Below are 14,566 nucleotides of genomic sequence, written 5' to 3'. Positions count from 1 at the left end.
AATATTTGTTATCAACCGCAGTCATCCAGCCGAGACCGTCTTTAACTTCGGAACAGTAAATTACGATCCCATAAGCTTCCTCCCACTTTTGGCCAAAATATTTGAGTCTATTATTAACCAAGCTCTAGTCCTTCACCTTACAAATGCTAAACATGTGACCGACCACCTATATGGATTGTGGCAAGCATGTTCCACGGCAGACATCCTAACTGTAATCTCTGAGCATATATACCATTTACTCGACAAAGAGAGGAGGGTAGAGCGGCAGCTCTAGATATATATATATATATAAGGCTTTAGACAGGGTATGGCATGAAGGTCTTCTCAGGAAAATCAGATAATACGGTACCACTGGAAGACTCTTTAACATAATTAACTCCTTCTTAGATAAGAGAAAATACAGGTTGTCATCGATTGTCATACATCTAAATAATATGATATAAATACGGGAGTACCCAGAGGTCTATCTTGGACCACTTTCATACCCAATATTCATAAATGACCTCCCTGACAAAATTTTCCGTCGGATGGGTATAAATGTTGATGACACCACTCTCTATAACCGACACGACAGGAAAACAAATGAACACGTATCTAGAGAAATGGCAAAACAATAGAGGATGACATCCGATCTGTAGTGGAATGGGGACAAAAAATGGATGGCCACATTCAATGCTGCTTAGACTAAACTTATTTGTTTGTAGTTACAATAAACCTTCTCTGCCACCACTAGCAATGGCTAAAGAATCTGTATCTATAAGTACATCTTTTAAACTCCTCTGTCAAACGTTGACAGGAAACATGAGTTGGAAAAATTACAATGAGAGCATTGCCAGAAATTGCGAAAATGTAGGTTCTCTCTACTGTGCTAGAAATCTACTAACGCCCGAAATATCCTGTACCTATATAAGGCCACTATTTACTCACGTATGTAGTATTGTTGTTATATTTGGGCTGGTGCATCTGCTACTAGTCTCTCACTCCTAGACAGGGTTTAAAAGAGAGTCGCCAACCTAATATATCCTGAACTGTCATCTGAGCTTCAACTTCTGTCCCATCAACGATATGTAGCATCCCTCTGCCTGTTCTACAAGTATTTCAATGGTGAATGCTCTGACGAACTGCAAGCACTTGTTCCCCCTCGACGTAGATATTGTTGACCCACATGACAAGCAGCAAACTCCCACCTTTCACAGTTTCGATCCCTAGATTTGAGAAAGCCTTCTACGCCAGTAATTTCTTCCCCAAAACCGCCCGACTTTGGAATTCCCTTCTGAATTCCTGCTTCCCCAACTGTACTGACATGCAGAGGTTCAAGTACAACGTGAACCGACATCTATCTGCCGAAATCCTCACATGGTACCCCTGTAGCTTATGTCCCTGATATTAGTCCCCTACAGCAAATTGACAATGTGCCTTGTTTGGAGTGAAATTGCAATAACAGATGTTTTTGTATGACTTTAAGTAATCCATTAAAACAAAAGATACATCATATTTTAATTATTCGTCTAGATCTGTTTGTCTGAAAATGTTGTTTTTCTATTAAAATTAAACGAAATCTTAACTTCTTTATAAAACTATATAATCATATATGAGATTAGCATTCTTTTTTTTAACTCATTTCCTTATTTATTGCGACCAGAAATCGAACCATAATTTTATTTGAAAAAAATGGTTACCCTATATTTTACATTCGTATTTAAATTCATTGAACCATGTTTCTCACGAAGGGGGATATTTATCAACATAACATTATCGCCGACTTACACCTGCGACTGGGGATAAATTGTGAACTTCATACTCCCATGAAACTTATAGACCTGTGCCACAAAGAGACATTTTTATAGAGTGTTAATCTATTCCCTATTATAATTAGATAATCCATGTTAAATACACAAATAAATGAAAATAATCTACTGATTACTCGTATGACAGAAAATGTGGGGTATAATATTTAGTGTTTTGTATGCTGATTTTAAAACTTCCTATTATATAATAACTAGCAGGGCTACCCGGCGTTGCTCGGGACCGTATTAACAATGAAAAAACAAAAGCAGATATTGAAAATATGTTTTATTCTTAGGGGAGAGTAATCTTTCATCTCTATGTATTATTTGTTTTATCTACCCTAGGACTGGTATTGTTCATGTTTTATCCCCAGCATAGGTAATTTACAGCATGTATATGAAATTGTTTTACCTTAGGGAGAAGAGAACAGGTAATATACAACATAATGTGTCTATATTACATCCCTGGCAACGCCTAGACACCAGCTAGAACATGTATTTCAGTCAATCTTTATTACATCCTGGGCTATGCCGGGAAACCAGCTAATCTCTATTTGGTGAATTGACCACCAAAATACCTCCCTAAGTGTGTCTTTTCTTTTGAACTTATTAGATATAGGTATCTAGAAATGTGTGTGAAATTTTGTTGAATGCATTGTTCACTATGATTTTCTTATTGTTGTACACAATATCAACTGTAGCGAAATAAAACAGTAAACTTAGTGTAGTGTTAGAATAAAGAGGAAAGGAAAAAATTAGAATCATATTCTGTAATTGCAAATCTAAATTTGCTAGCGTATACCAGTATTTGCCAGGTTGTGGAAATTTGGAATTTATAACATATGTAATGGCCTTTTCCTAGATACCTATTGCTAAAAATTATACTTTCATTTTGTTAGAAAATCTCTCTTCGGATGCCCTTCATCATCCAAAATAAAAACAAATATTTGTATAATTGTTTCAGTACATTGCTACACAATGTGAAATTTTTTAACGTTTGTAAATAAAAATCATGAATGTGCTTATATTCCAATAAAGAAAATATCAATGCACAGTAAAAAAGGGCGGCGACGGCGTCATAATTGACAAATTAATCGAGGGTTTTGATCTGATTTTTATCGGTCTTACACTGTTTTACGACTGCGCATGCGCAATTGTGAAACATGACATCGTTTTATCTCAAGATAATGAATAAGAATTCTGCATTAATATAAAGGCATTATTCATGCGTATGTTACGACCGGACAACGCCGGACGGCCCGCTTTTAAACAATAGATTAGAGGAGTTAAATATACTTTCTTGAAATCTTAAAACTTGCTACATTTATCTTATGCCACTTTGCTTCTGAAAGATAAGAAAAATATTTTTCTACACCCTCAGTTCTCTCCACACAGCGCTATCATTTACTATCGACAAAAAGGGAATTACGGTTGCTAAACTTTCGTGGATATTTCGATTGAACGTGGTAAAAATTATTTTCTTACTACAGTTTTTCGAAAACAAAAGTTTCCCAGTCATTAGCAAATATATATTTAAACGTGTAACTGCGTTAAATTTCTCGGTTTTTATATACACGTGGATTGGATCATTCTCTCCCACCTTCCTCTCGTTTAGCTTTTACCTCTCTTTCTTTTCTCTTCTTAATATTTCCATGTATTTTTATATCTCCCTTCTATTAGAAATACAATTTCACGCCAAAAGTACTATCTAACTACCTTCTCGATAGTCTGTAAATTGGTCAGTGAGTTTGTTAATGTTATAAATGGAACTGTAAAATATTATAAATAATACGTAGTGTGATATTTTAAAACGGACTGATGGCTGGACATACTACAGATATAAAGAACGTACACGAACGATATCATAAAATCATTACTGTATTTTTAGGAGTTGCAATATATATTACCTAGACTGCAAGTGTTTTTTAGTTTTTTTTTATCCTGTCTGTTTTGAACATACTACTGGCAGTCTGCTTATTAGCAACGTTGTGACAGTTTTGATGTCGATCTTGGTTTCTTTGTCTAACTCTGTGTGATTTGGCAGCTAACTTCCCCCATATATCCACATGATTGGAACCTGACCAAATAATCTGAGACTGAAATCAATTGCAGTGTTCGGAATCTCATTGGGTTCTATAAAGTGTGGTAGCTGTCACCTGTCTCACAAAACCACTTTACCAATACCTTATATTTTCAATGGAACATATATACATTAAATCTAAAGCTTTTTTCTATATGTTGAATTAATCATAGGGTTTTTTTTTCATCTCTTATTAACTCAATAATATTGAATAGTTTTTTTTCTCGATGACACCTTAAATATTACAATGGCAGAGTGCTGTTTGCGTCGAATTGTATACATAAAAGGATTATTTGAATATGCAAGCCCATCTTCTTATTTACAGTGCTTGTCTCTTTGTTCCATACAGCTAGACGTATCTGATCTCTGTTCTTTACTTGACGATCTTCCTATCTATGATAAAGGTTAGCCTTTAAACAGAGCTCTTGCTCGCGAGTATATTTCCGAGTGGCAAAATCGGAGGCTGGTTAGCAAAAAACTTACTACCATCTCTTGCGTTTAATGAATGTCTAGATTCTAATTATCACCACGGATCATATTCATAGAAACTTTCCTTCCAAATTAAGCATGCCCTTTTCTCTATGGTTAAGCTAATTTCCACATTACAAATATTAAGGAGCAAATAATTAATATAATAAAATATAATATAAGGACTTTTTTATATTATCTTAAAAACGCATAGTAATAAGTTGTGGTTAAAAGTAAATAACCTTACCTCATGCATCGTGCGGCTCGTGTTTGAAAAGAAAAAAAGAGAAACCACGTGATGTGACGAGAGGGGGAGGGGGTATGCAAATGAGATATCGTTTGGTCTCTCTAAAAAAGAGCTGTCTTCTTTATTTTGCGCGTCAGTGTGGAAAGTGCAGAGAGAAAAGAACAGTTGGATTTGAGTTTGAAACTTTGGATCTGAGATTGAGTTCAAATTTAACGTCAAGCTATTTCGGCACAGTGACAAAAATGGGTGACCGAGTAAGATTGGGCAGCGATATCCTGAAGCCATTTACTGGAGAAGGTGACGTGGTTGGGTTGCGTAACAAGCTTAAGTTGGTGGCAAGGCTGCAGAAGATCAAGGATGTAGCCACGTTAATACCAATGTATTTGGAAGGTAGTCCTCTAGCGGTCTATCTAGGAATGTGAGAGACGGATCAGGCTCTTGCTGAGATCATTGGAAACCGGTTAAATACAGCATTTTCCGAGAGTACGTTTAAGGCTTACAACAAGCTCAGAAGAGTCAGCTGGACTTGGGAGTCTGTGTTCGTGTACGTGGCAGAGATAACGCGACGAGCAGGATTGGCTGGGTATGGGGGACGCAGACTTGAGAAGAATGTAAAGCTGGCGCTTGTAACTGGTTTCCCTGATCACATCTCCATGGAATTGCAACGACTTACGCATATTGAAACCATGGAGGTGGGGGAGATTCTAAGGCATGCTAGAGTTTTGGCGAAACAGTCCGGTGAGCTGGGGGCAGTCGCAGCTGCTGTGGCAAGCAAAAACGAGCGACCAGTGATGATGCAAGGCCGTTGATGTACCGGTAAATGCTTTCGATGTCAAGAACCACACTTGATGAGAGACTGTAGGGAGCCACGGCCAGACATTTTCTGTTTTCGGTGTGACCAAGTAGGTCACATTAGCAGGAATTGCCCTTCGCTTCCGGGAAACGAGTAAAGGGGTGCTATTGCGCCAGTAGTCACCCCTTTTATACTGAGCAGGCGTATAAGAGTTTGTTACCAGAGTTAGTATCACAACCAATTGAAAGAGGGCTAGAGCTCTTGTTGGTACAACAACACTTATTACTACGAGCGTCGCAAACTCTTGGAATGGAACCAGCAACGTTAGAGCGGTGGATGGAAGAGAAGTAGAATGCTGTGGAGAAACAGATGCGGCGATTGTAGTAAGGAATATGCCATTGCGACTAAGAGTGATCGTGCTGGATAGACTGGTTGCAGAAATTGATGGTGTGCTGGGCCTGGACGCGATAGACCGACTGAGAGGAGCTACTCTTGTTAAAGACCAGGTGAAGTTTGGCAATCCGAGTGCACCGGGAATAACATGGAGTGTAACCAGGGGTAATACCAACCAACCGTCGAAACCCCGACCATGTCTGATTGAGGATGATGACTTTCGAGCCTGCTTCGATGGCGAAAAATGGATGGTAGAATGGCGATAGACCGTGGAGCTACCTGTATTGACGAATCGGGTCTGCTGCTACAAAAGCACACTAACAGGAGCTGCGGAGCCGCAGTTTGAAAAGAAGTTTAGAGATGCATAGATGAATGAATATTAATGCCGTGGTCAGTAAGAGTTGAAGGAATTTTGCCACTCATGGCTGTGGTCCAACCTATTAAGAAGAAAGTTAGGCCAGTGTTGGATTTCCGTGAGCTGAACAAGTCTGTCGCTTGTCACACAAAGGACAGAATCGACGTCTATGAACAAGTCGTAAGGAAATGGAGGAGCATTAAGCAGGGAACAAAAATTGTGTACCTGAAGTCAGCCTACCTCCAACTTCATGTGTATGAGAAAGTGTGGAAATATCAATTGGTCAATTTTATTGTCTGACCAGATTAGGATTTGGTCTGAACTCCGCACCAAAGATAATGACAGCAGTTCTTAAGACAGTGTTAGCAAAAGACGATGCAGTGAAGAGCGGTACCTGCTCTTACATCGACGATGTACTAGTGGACGAAACAGAGGTGACTGCGGAAAGGGTGAGAGAGCACACCAAAGCATATGGACTGACGACAAAACCGCCTCAGTCACTGGAAAACGGAATGGGTTTGGGATTTCGACTACAGAACAATAAGGCAGGAAAATTGATGTTTAGGCGAGGAAATGGGATCCCTGAAGACAAGGTTAACTTGGCCAAGAGAGAACTTTTCTCTATGTGTGGAAAGCTAGTTGGCAACTACCCAATAGCTGGATGGTTGCGAACTGCGTGCAGTTTTATTAAAAGGCAGACTGGGACAGACAGTTGGGAAAATGCAGTTGATCAAGAAGTGCTTCTCATGATACAAGAAGTCATTGCAGAAGTGAAAAAAGGACCCTGTGAGAGGAAAATGGCATGTAAAGGAGCGCCATGAAGGGGTGATATGGACGGATGCTAGCAGTGTAGCATTAGGGTGTTATTGGAAATAGGAGAAGTGGCTACACAAAAAGGATGATAGCGCCAATATCAATGTTGCGGAACTCGATGCTGTTATGGAAGGCATCAATCTGGCTCTTAAACGGGGGTTACAGATAGTGAACGTTATAAGAGACTCTGCAACAGTAGTGTCGTGGATTAAACCTGGCAAGAAAAGTAAACCCTCACGTTACAATGCAAGACGTCCAAAAGGTGGTGGAACAATGTAGGGAATGCCAATCAATCGACCCTGCACCGGCTAGACATGAAAAAGGGGAACTACCTGTTGAAGAGAATTGGCGGAGATTGGCCATTGACATCACACAATATCAACATGAACCGCATGTAACTATGATTGATTGTGGGCCTGGGAGAGTAGGGATATGGCGGAAAATCATGAATGAAACAGCAGAAGAGGTAAAGAGAGTTGTCGAGGAAGTTTTTATTGAAAATGGGCCAGTAGAAGAGGTGTTGGTGTATAATGGTAGGCCTATCCGCTCGGAAGTTTGTAGAGACTTATGTGCGAAGTGAAATGTGGGGCTATATTTTAGAGCAGCGTACACTCCAAGTGGAAATGGAATTATAGAGAGGCACCATCGCACTATAAAAGCTGTGGCATCAAGAAGCCAGATTTCGCCCCAAGAAGCACTTTTTTGGTACAATATGACGCCAAAGGCTGGTCAAGACGAACATTCAGTGCCGCACCGGTCTATTTTTTATGAATGGCCACATCCATTGGCTGTAATACAGAGTGAAGAACAGGCCTGCGTGAACATCGTAGTTGGAAGAGGTTTGGGTGAAACGACACTATTCTCGTTGCACGACTCGCTGGGAAAAGGTACAGTGACTGAAGTACTCTCCTAAAACAAGGTAGCGATTGACGGAATGCCTTTTAGATATACGGAGAGTCTCCTTGTCATCAGAGGAAGGGGAGGTTGATGCTGATGTTGAAGTGTCTGAAGAAGAGCCTCTTCGACGGTCGCACCGTGAACCAAGACGCTCAGCGTGGATGGCATACTATGAGTATCATAGTATTATTGATCTTAAATATCAAGGGGGCGTGTGGTACAAATAAAAAGACCCTACCTCATGCATCGAGCAGCTCGTGTTAGGAAAGAAAAAAAAAGAGAAAATAAAAATGGCCGCCCCCTGGTAATTATGGACTGAAAATCCCGTGATGTGACGAGAAGGGGGAGGGGACCTGCAAATGAGACGTCGTTGGGTCTCTCTATAAAGAGCCGGCTTCTTTATTTTGAGCGTCAGTGTGGAAAGTGCAGAGAGAAGAGAACAGTTAGATTTGAGTTTTACACTTTTGGTCTGAGGTTGAGTTCAAATTTAACGTCATGATTGTATTTTTGACATGTTTTACACAATTTAAGAAGAGAAACACTTTTTGTTAAACATTTTAGTTTTTAAGGAAGAGGAGTCCGCGCAGTGGGGAAGTCTCTGGTGCGTGCCTAATCGCCCTAATCCTAATGAGTTTACGAATGAATACAAGTTACATTCTTCGGTTCGTTTAACCACTTCCATTGTGAAGCTTTATGCCTTCATCTTAAAATATCCTCAAACGCAATGCCCTAACACTGCCATCTTTTAGTTAGTGTTTAGTTTAGCATGATTAATTCGGTCTTTAAATTTTAACTGGTCTATACTTACTAAGGACATCATGTTTCAAATTGAACGATTTATAAAAATTGTAAAGAACAATTATGAAATAAAAAATTGCTTTCAGTTTGTATTTCGGAAAACGTCAGTCACCGTGCAAAGAACACCCGTTTTGCTAATCTGATATCCTCCCGTGGCACAAAGGTTGATTAAGCTAGTGGGTATAATTCAACACAAAAAAATATAGATATGCATAGTGACAAAAGAACTAAACAAAAACGAATAGTCTTGAATTACTGATCAGCACTCACGGATAAATCAATTAAAACTTTTAGCTTTAATATGGAGAAGAATTGTTTTGACTTCAATGTGGAAAAAAATCTACCCATAAAAATAGCATCTTTTTCTTCCGCAATAAGATCTTACATGCATATATTAAATTCACATCCTTTAAAACTATAAACAAACAACCTTCTACGGTAATGCAATCACATAAATTAGTTGGAATAATGATTAAATGGAATGATAATATGCATAACAATAATATAATGATAATATACATAATAATTACATACCATTACGATTAGAGATGCGTTTTGCCTGTTGGCGGAGACCTGAAACTGATTTGGGGGGAATAATTTAAGCTGGTTTTAAGCGAATTTGTTGTTGCGTAATTTCTTTTTGCTTTCTCAATTTGAACTTATTTTTTTAAATTTACGTGAACACTAGAATATTTAAATGAAATCTCAAATATGAACAAATAAAATTATTGAGAAATTAAATCCGAATCAAAGTAGGTATAGGGTATTTAATCAGTTACATTAAATTAAGCTTACATTTGCAGTTTTGGAAAAAATTACAAGTGCGGACTTTCTTTTTGTCGGCACCGTGTATATAGTATTAATCGTTCCTGTAGGATGAGTGAAGTTAATTATGTTGAGCTTGATACCAAATAAGATGCATCCTCGGAATACCAAGAACTTTATGCTTACTCATATTATATCGGCAGTGTTACAGTTGTTTTGCACTGAGGCAGAAACTGTACGACTCTAAATAGATGTACTTAGATTCTAATACCATTGTCTCAATGTTACACGAACAACTACCATTATAGTTTGTATTTATTTCCTATGAAGCTTAAACGGAAGCCATTAAACATGTCTAACGCTACACATATAGAGACTATGCATGTGCTCGATATAACGATATTTATACCTAACCCTCTTTTTCAGCAAAACGTTTGGCGTTCATTAATTTGCTGCTCACGTGCTTCGTTATAGTGCATCAACCTCTTTCGTTAGTTTTTCCCGTTTAACAATACGTTCATTGTAAACCGTGTTTCTATTATTTATTATTACTTACAATATTGGTTATTTCCAAATAAAGCCTTTAATTAATGTCAAATCTAGGTTCACCAGCTTTTATTCTTTTTTTTACATTATGAGAGATCATAGCTTCAATGTAGCGAAAGAAATAAAAACCGGAATTAACAGACCAAACTTCCTATAAAGCACATTAGTATAATTTTAAATTTGAGATAATCTTGTTTAACTGTTATTTTGATTATGCAGATTCCATTTTAAAGTAAGCTTTACTAACTAAAAATGAGCGTTACTAACAAGCAATCTGGTGTTTCCCAGTCATACAACGCTTAAATAGCGTGTTTTATTTCAGGAAGTTTATTATAATAGAGCCAATTTAATCTTCAGTTGTATTTGTGATCACATTTACTAGGAAAACATAGATATCGAAATATACATATCGAAATTTGAAGAATTAATAGCGTCAAAAGTATGATTGTATATTTGCGTATACACATTTACGTCCGTTTCAGAACCTCATCGATCTGAGTGTATATAATGTTATCAAACCTTTATTCTACTGATTTAGTACTGATAAAAATGAGTTCAACAAATATATTCACGGCGGAAAGATGGGAGATATCTGTCATGTATCTTAGAAATTTAATAAAATTACAACGTCAGTCAACCAGAACGATTTATTGCAGTAGAGATTACTTTAGAAAAGTATCCTTTCTTATAAAAGTATAACATGCGCTTCTGGAATTTGATTTCAGTCTTTTTTATAAGTGTCGTAGCATCTTTCAGCCTAGCCGATGCGACCAAACTTATCTGAATAATTTAGAATGAGTAATATTTTCTTAAAATAATCAACACCACACAAGCACCTTTGTCCGGTGTACATATATGGATATCTATATTTGATTTTAATGATATATTCGTTTTGAAATACGCATCGAACAAAACAAAATAACCATTATTGATGAATATTTCCCTGATCTTATCAAGTTCGGCCTCTAATCTGTTAGGCGAACAAATCATAAGGGCTCTATGTACCAAAGTATTAATTAAGCCGACCTTACGTGATTTTGGTACAAAAGACAACCAGTTCACATATAGGGCAGTAAATGTCAGCTTCCTATAAATTATAGTGAGAAAGACCCCCTCCTTGAACGTTCAACAAGAACATACAAGAAGGGAAGCGAATTATCCGTCTCACTTTCCATAGTGAACTTTAGAGACCCATGCAAAGAATTTAACCTACTAAAAAATATCGACGCTTCACCTTGCGATGGAAAAATAGCAAAAGTGTCGTCAATATATCTGAGATATGCAGTGGGTTTAGTTATAGATTTTAACAGAATGGATTCATAGTAACCGACAAAAATGCCCGCTAAAGTTAGGGCCAACGGACTCCCCATTGAAACCCTATCGACCTGACAGTACATGATATCACACAAAAAAAACTAAACTCCACAGATTTTGTGCACATTAAAATGATTTCAATAAGAATCTCTTTAGAAAACCGTGGAGCAGTCAGGCGACCATCATAGATTGCGTCGGTGCATCTGCGTATAGTCTCATCTAATGGTGTGTTGGTAAAGAAACTAGAGGCATCAAATGAGCACATAAAAGACGTCTCTCCGTTGGAATCCAACCCACGTACACAATCAACAAATCGAAAAGAATCAGGGATGCACTGTGTGGTATATAACTCGCGTACAGGTTGCAGAATTTCCACAAGCCACTGAGCCAAAGGATGTTGTGCGGAACCAATCTTGCTTATGTATTTTGGGGAGACCGTACATTCTGGGACGTTGTGACCCAGAGGATATCATCTTGTCATAAACTTCCTTGCAAAAAACATTATTTTTAAATAATGCATGTAGACGTCTTTGTATTTTAGCCTCGTTCTTGCAATTATTATCCGCCAACTCGACAGGACCGAGTTTATGGAATTTCGAAACATCATTGAGACTAAGTGTCATTTTCTCAACGTAGTCCGATTTCTCCAAAATCACCACTCCTGCACCTTTGTCTGGTTTGCACATATAAATATCGGCATTGGACTTTAACGTTTTCATAGTTTTAAATTAATTTATGTTCCAGACAAAGTCGCAATGATCAACAGGTGTGTTACTGTATCGTTGAGCTAAGGCAACTAAACTAGATTTCATCCCAGAATTTTTTCCGGGGAAATTGCAACATTATGTCTAAGTTGGGAGAACAAAACTTCAAAGACAGAAAGTGTGCTCTCATTATTTATACTGGTAGGGGGAATACAAAAATCTAATCCCCTAAACAGAACTCTATTTTCAATTTCTGTAAGTACAGTTTTCGAAAAATTGAAAATATGTTTGCTTCCATTAGTGGGTTCACACCCATATCTTCTACGGACCAGAAGAGTATATATATATATATATATATATATATATATATACGCAATAAGAAAGCGGATTAAAACCTAGAAATCGTATTATATTTAAGTAACACTTAAAGTTATAAGGATAACTTCAAAAAACTCTACAATATATATATAATATATTAACGCATCAATAAGTTTATTATCATGGACGGAAAACTGTTTCTGTGGTAGAAGTTAACAAAAAAACTCGGGAAAACAGTGGCCCATTTAATTATCGACCCATTATCTTTTTTCCCTTTTTTCGCCTAAATATTTTATTAATCAAGCTCAAGTCCACCACCTTACAGCTAACCTCTTTCTGACGACATAGAGCTTAACGTTCTCAGGGAACATGTGTTGGAATAGATGTATCGAGATCATTGCCAAGGCGAGGAAGGTGAGCTCTCTATACCGTGCTAAAAGGTAATTATGCTTGAAAGTATGCTGAACTTCTACAAAGCCACCATTCGCACATTTGTTTTGGACCATCTGCTGCTGTCCAAATGAAATTCGCCAATCTGATATGTCGAAAACTGCCATCCAATCTTCAGTCCTAGCGACGAAATGTTGCACACCTTTGCCTGTTTTACAAGCATTTTACTGGTGAATGCTTTGGCGAACTACTAGTAGCTTTCGAAGTCCCACAACTAACAGTTGAGATCCCCATATGTAGGAAGGCATTCTACTCTTTTAGATTTTCCCCAGCACTGTAGAATTTGGAAGTCTCTTCCGCTTTCTTCCTCCCCGAACTGTAGTTACATAAAGAAGTTGAATTGTAATGTGAACAGAAATCTTGCTGCTTAACACCGTACATAGTATCCCTGCAACTTGGGTCCCTGATAGGGGCCCCCTTCATTAAAATGGCAATGCCCCGTGTTTAGGGTGAAAATGTAAATAAAAAAAATGTTCGGATATTATTGTAGCAGTTTTGTTAAAACTGCTAAAGTGTTTATGTAAGCAAGCCGCTTGAATATAATATTTTAATTTTTGCAGATTTCGTATATATTATTATAGATGTCAGTTTTTTCACGGAAAAATCATAAGGATATTAAAATATGAATATCACGAATACACTTAGACCTTGCTATGAAAATGTCACCTAAACAGATAAAATGGATCCTTAATACGAGATTACACTAATAAAACTAACGCAACAATCAACACTTAAAGAACAGCAAATGCAGACACTGCAGACGAAGATAAAAATGTGAATGCAACAATTTAGACTTTAAAAAATAAGAAAATTACTATCAAGTGGGGATGCAATACAACTATGGGATAACTGCAACTTGAACACCCAATGGTTTAAGCACAGTACTTGAAAGCGGAAAAATCAAACCTTTATGGGAGACGCACGAACCAACTGAAAAACATAATCAAGCAGGCAAATAGGATGCCCTAATGAGTACAAAGAAACAACAGTCCTGTCTAATAATATAGTTTGTCTAAATTGGTGTAAAATATTTTTTATTGCAAAAACAAGGCACAAGATAAAAAGGCTATATACTGAATCAAATACAAATGTATCAAATTAATATCTGCCAATGGCAAACTTCCAAAAGGTAATATTTTTTTATAAGGCAAACTATTATGCGTATACTCTTTAGTATGAATATAGCTTGAATTAAAATTATTTTTGGTGTGTCTTTATTTAGTATACAGCAAACATTCTCCATGTACAGCAAACGAACTAATTTATAGATAACCAAATGTTCGATTTATTGACCTGTCTGTATATGTATGTACATATCTACCTATTCTCTTTACTCATTCTATCTATATAGAAAACAAAATAGATAGATACATCCATATATTTGGAAATGTTCATGCTTCTAGGGTTGAAGTCAGGTGTCTTTAATAGCTTTCTTTGAAGTACTGATCAAATACAATTACTATCTGCTACTGATCTTCCTTTGCTTTGATCATGTTGTAAATGATCCCTTTCGCCTGTGATTGCATATCATTTCTACCAAAGACACATAGCGCACCCAATGATTACGTGTCTTCTAAGTCTACAAGTCATGGAGTGGATAATTATGTGCATCGAGCATATTTTACTAACAGAAGAGATTTTAGATGGACTTGCTACGTATAAAAAATCTAATTAAAAAGAAATGTTGGAAAACTTTTACGTTCTGCATTTAAAATGGAGCATCAAATGTGTTGCGCAAGAAGGGGAGAGAAAGAAGATAAAAACAAATACTTTATTCTTTTCAGAATATAGTTTACGAACTGGGGTACCCAGATATTAAATATTCCGTAATAAACTGG

Source organism: Euprymna scolopes, chromosome 25 (assembly GCF_053919585.1).
Source record: "Euprymna scolopes isolate OS-2025 chromosome 25, ASM5391958v1, whole genome shotgun sequence".
Lineage (NCBI taxonomy): Eukaryota > Metazoa > Mollusca > Cephalopoda > Sepiida > Sepiolidae > Euprymna > Euprymna scolopes.
This window is presented reverse-complemented; position numbering follows the sequence as displayed.